The sequence below is a fragment of the Cricetulus griseus genome, chromosome 7, assembly GCF_003668045.3.
Source record: "Cricetulus griseus strain 17A/GY chromosome 7, alternate assembly CriGri-PICRH-1.0, whole genome shotgun sequence".
NCBI lineage: Eukaryota > Metazoa > Chordata > Mammalia > Rodentia > Cricetidae > Cricetulus > Cricetulus griseus.
In genome coordinates this window covers 126,467,551-126,472,398 of record NC_048600.1, presented here as the reverse complement: position 1 = coordinate 126,472,398, position 4,848 = coordinate 126,467,551, and positions in this window count along the sequence as shown.

The following is a 4,848-nucleotide window of genomic DNA, read 5'->3' as shown; positions in this document are numbered from 1 at the left end:
TAAACTTACTTAAAACAATTTGGGGGCAGCATATAATTTTGCCATTTATTAAAGATGAAAGCAAATTTGTATACAAATGAGATAGGTGTGCTTATTTCTACATAAATAAATATTGGATGAATATTTGATACTGCAGGGCACAGCGCATCTTTCAACATTTTTCAGAGCTGATGGATATTTTGATTTTGTAGGAACAGTAGGAAATAACATCATTCTGCATGAATATGCAGTACAAAATGGCAGAGGTACGTTCAGGGCCATTTCAGAAATTGTTGGAAATTCCGCCCTAATCCCAAGCCAAAATTCACATACTGTTTTAATTTATTTATACAATACTGAAGTCAACCACTCAGAGAGCAATGTTTACAATCAAATATTCTAACACAACCCAGTAGACTGATTTGAGGGACTGGAGAATGGCTCAGAGGTTAAGAGTATGCATTGCTCTTGCAGAGGACCTGAGTTCAGTTCATAGCACTCACTTTGGGTGGTTCACAACACCTGAAACTCCAGCTCCAAGAAATGATAACCTCTTTTGGCCTCTAAGGACACCTGCATACACATGCATATTCACACAAAGACACACTTGTGGTGTGAAATGTCCTTCTGTATGGTGTGAATATGTGTTGCTTTTATTGGTTGATGAATAAAGCTGTTTTGGCCAATGGCCAGGCAGAATAGAGCCAGGCAGGAAATTCAAACATAGATACAGAGTGAAGGAAGACAGAGTCATTGAGGAGATTCCATGTAGCTGCCGGAGAAGCAAGATGTGAGGTAACAAGCCATGAGCTTTGTGGTAAAATATAAACTAATGGAAATGAGTTAACTTAATTGTGAGAGCTAGTCATTAATACACCTGAGCCATTGGCCAGACAAGTATAATCAATATTAAGAATTAGAGTGGTTACTTGGGGACAAGCAGGTGGGACGAAAAACCTTCATTTACACACATGCACATGATAAAAATTAAAAATAAAATATTTTAAAAGACATACTAATTTGATACTTACGTGCTGGGGAATAATAGGAAAAACTTAAAAAAATAATTTTTATGTGGATGGGTGTTTTCCCTACATGCAGCTCTGTGCACTGTGAGTTCAATGCTCAGGGAGGCCAGAAGAGGCGCTGTAACCTCTGGTACTAGAGTTACATAGGGGGTGCTGGGAATTGAACCCAGGTCCTCTGGAAGAGCTCTTAACTGCTAAGCTACCTCTCCAGCTCCATTCGTAGGAAAACATTAAAAGTCATTTATAGCCGGGTGGTGGCAGCATACACCTTTAATCCCAGCACTTGGAAGGCAGAGGCAGGCAGAGCTCTGTAAGATTGAGGCCAGCCTGGTCTACATAGTGAGTTCCAGAACAGCCAGGGCTACACAGATAAACCCTGACTCAAGGGGGAAAAAAGTCATTGTAGTTGATCTTTATTCACCTGTAACAGCAGAAAGCTTTGTGTGTGTACAGTAAACACATTGCAATTCATAACGTACAATTGTCTAAAACCAGTGGAGTGGAGGCAGCATATGCTGGTATTTTGTGGTGTGGCAGCATACACTGTGCAAAGAGCAGGTGCCCTGTGTTCAGCACCAAGGCTGCAGTGGAGTCATGCAATGCTACAAGGGCAAGCTGAGCTGGGAAGCACCTTGAATTCATTATGTGTATTTCAGTCGTTATGCTTTCAGACACCACTTTTTACTAGAGTCAGGTTTTTCTCAGCCCCCATGGTTACACTCCACCATAGTTGAAGGATGCATGAGCTACAGAAAATGCGAGAAGCCAGCTCTGCCCTCTGATCATTCATTCCTTTGGAAACAGGTGCTAACTACCTACCCTCTGGAAGATTCAAACTGTGAGTCCAACTCCCTGATGGCTCCAGGAAACTTAGGAGGAACCTTTGTCTGGCTTCCTGGGAAGCTCTGGGCACCTGGACCCCAGATATGTCATGGGCCTGGAGCCTGGCTCAAAGGGCTCCCAGATGAGGTACTTTAACCGTTCCAAGTGGGGGGGGGGGAAGGCCCTGCCTGTCTTGAGGGCCATGCACTATTTGGTTATCCTGGGGATTTTCCCAGGTGCTCCGTAGAGGTCAGATCAAACCTTGGAGGTGCCCCAGGTGGTTTCCAAGAAGAGGTCTTTGTCCTGAGGCAAGAAAGTGAATTAGCCTAGAGCCCAAGTCACAGACAATAGTTCTTGACCTGGGTTGCTCAGGCTCCAAGACAGCGGGCTCTCTGGAGGATTCTGTTGCAGCGCCTCGGGTCTGCTGCATGTCAGTGATAGAGGGTCCGGGATAGAAGGAGATGTGAGAATAACAGCATTCTCCTGGGAAGGAGCTCTGGAGACGGAAGTGAGGCCTGGGAGGCATAGCTCGATGGTAGAGTGCTTGACTAGCATGCACCAAGCCTAGGTTCAAATCCCTGCACTGCAAAGAAGGGAGATGTGACCCGCCCAGAACCACACCTACGGAAAACACTGGAGCAGACTGAGTGTGGTTTTCACCAGCTCCCCAGTAAAGAAGTGGGATTAGCCAAACCTTTTGAGTCTGAGGCAACATAAGGTGAACTAACATAACATAACAACCAAGAGATATGCCTCGGGGTTAGGGGCTGTTTTGGAGGGACAGGCCCATGCAGCTGCAGGAATCACGCATGCTCAAACTCCAAAGGCAGGCTCCAGCAGCCTGGGACAGGAGGAGACATATGCCCAGGCCTAAAGGCTTATAGGTCAGGTTACACCTTAAAGGTTCAGTTAAGACCTTAAATCCCTCCCCAAACTCTGGGGCTTAACGCTTGCCAGAACTTCCAGCTAGGCATTTAAGCCTCCAGTTAGTCTGGTTGATTTCACCTGACTATCCACATGTGGTACCAGCCTAAAATGCTGGGGTGAAATTTACTCTGTCGAGTTTTGGGAGAAAGACAGACAGGGTTGGGATTGTCAAAAGTGGGGAGAAATCAGCATTTCCTTTTGGTCATCCTCTCACCCTGGATGAGTGCTAGAAGGAGGCGTCTAGACCCCCCTCGGAGAGGAACCAGTTTCCACCAGGCAAATTGAGGACTGAGACCCAGGTGGCTTTTGTCCTCCACAGACCTCCGCTAACTTCAAATGTTTGTGGCAGAAGCTTGAATTGGAAGAAAAGAAGGAATTTCAAAGGGACTGAAAGAAGGAAGGGAACGCCTGCAGTAGCTACGTGAATAGATGGAGCCTGTGGGCCAGGCTGGGGACAGAGCCAGCTCCAGGATGACCTAGGGACCTCACCAGCAGGAAAAGGACCCACTTTTCTGTAGTGAGCAGGGGACCGTGTACCCCCTTCCCTAACTGTGGTGGATAGCTGGCTCTTGAGGTGGGCTGGCATTCCCAAATGGTTTACTATACCTGAAAGAGATGAAAGAAATGAAAGAGGCAAGGGATAGGGAGAAGTCTCAGAGAAAACCAGATGAAAAAGTCCTGGGACTCCAGGAGTTGACGGAGGTGTCCAGCAGGGAACCACGGGGGTACAGCACCCGTGGGAGGCCCATCAAGAGCCTGCATCTGCCAGCACCTTCATCAGGGAAATGTGAACATTTGGGGTGCTGTGCCCATTGTACACATGAAAAGGCTTGCAAGCTTGTGAGGGAGCAGAGTTGGGATTTTAAGACAGAGGCAACCCCAATTCTTTCCAACTAGCTTGTCCTAGAGCCACCTCTGACCCTATGACTCCATTTGACACTGCTTTATAGTCTACACCAGGTTTCTCCTGGACAACCCTCAGGGTTTGTTGAACTTGGAGGAGGAGCTATAAATTCCCCCATGGTAATTCAATCGGGGTCAGAACCCTAGGGCTAACCCGTTCCCTAACTGCTTTGGACCCCGTTTTTAGTATCACTAACTTTTGGTTGTTGATGGTCCTGGGGCTTGAATGCAGTGCGAGCTAGCCTCGTGCTCTGCCGCAGGAGCTAGGCCCCTAGACCAGGCAACCAACCGTTGGATTTGATTTTCACACACGAAAAGTTTGACGTTTTCTCGGACAGACAGGAAAAGGAGGCGTGATCCTGAGAAGGCAGGGTTTGCAGAGGACGCTGAAGGAGCTGAGGGGGGCCATGAGGCAACGCTGGGAGAGAGGAGGATGGGGCCTCCTTCAAGTAGTTGGGGAACTTCGACTTTAGGCTGGGTCCGTTTTCCCTTTGTTGACTATTTCACGGCCGCCGGCATTTATTTCTTTTAATGATCATTCGTAGCTGGAACTCCCTCTACAAAGAAGACAGCTCGATGATGGCTGCTGCTCAAAGTATCTGGTCCAAGAACTCAGGAGTTATTCCCGGGAGGTTCCGTACCCTCGGAGGGTACCGAAGGTGCCCGTGGTCTCCAGACAGAGCTATCAAAGTCAGCTCACCTTACTGAAGCCCTTACTACTGTCCAGTGCGGGTCTGGACTCAGGCGGGCCTGATCCTCCCGCGCTCCAGGTTGAGACGGAATCCCCAGTGTCCCGGGCCCAGAAGTGGGTAGCTGGTACTGGAGGGAGTTGGTGGGGGCGCGAGGGACGCCTCCTGGGCTAGGTGGGGAGTAGGTCTTACCATTGTTCAAAACTGGAAGAGCCTACAGAGGGCCTTCTCTTGGGCCCTGGGGAGGGGATGCGCTCCTGGTTCTGCGAAGCCCAAGTCTGGTTACCCTCCAGAGCACAGGGGAGCACCGTGCGGGGGGCAACTCCTCGGAGCAGGACCAGTTTCGTCGGGTACCCCCACAGGGAGCCGCTGGGGAGGGAGCCTCGGGCTTTTAGGTTTGAACCGGGGAAGTCGAAAGGCCAGGCTGAGTTCCGGGACAGCCATTGGCTGCGGCAGCGGCGTGACATAAGCGCGGAGGGCTGGGAGGAGCCAGGGAGGGG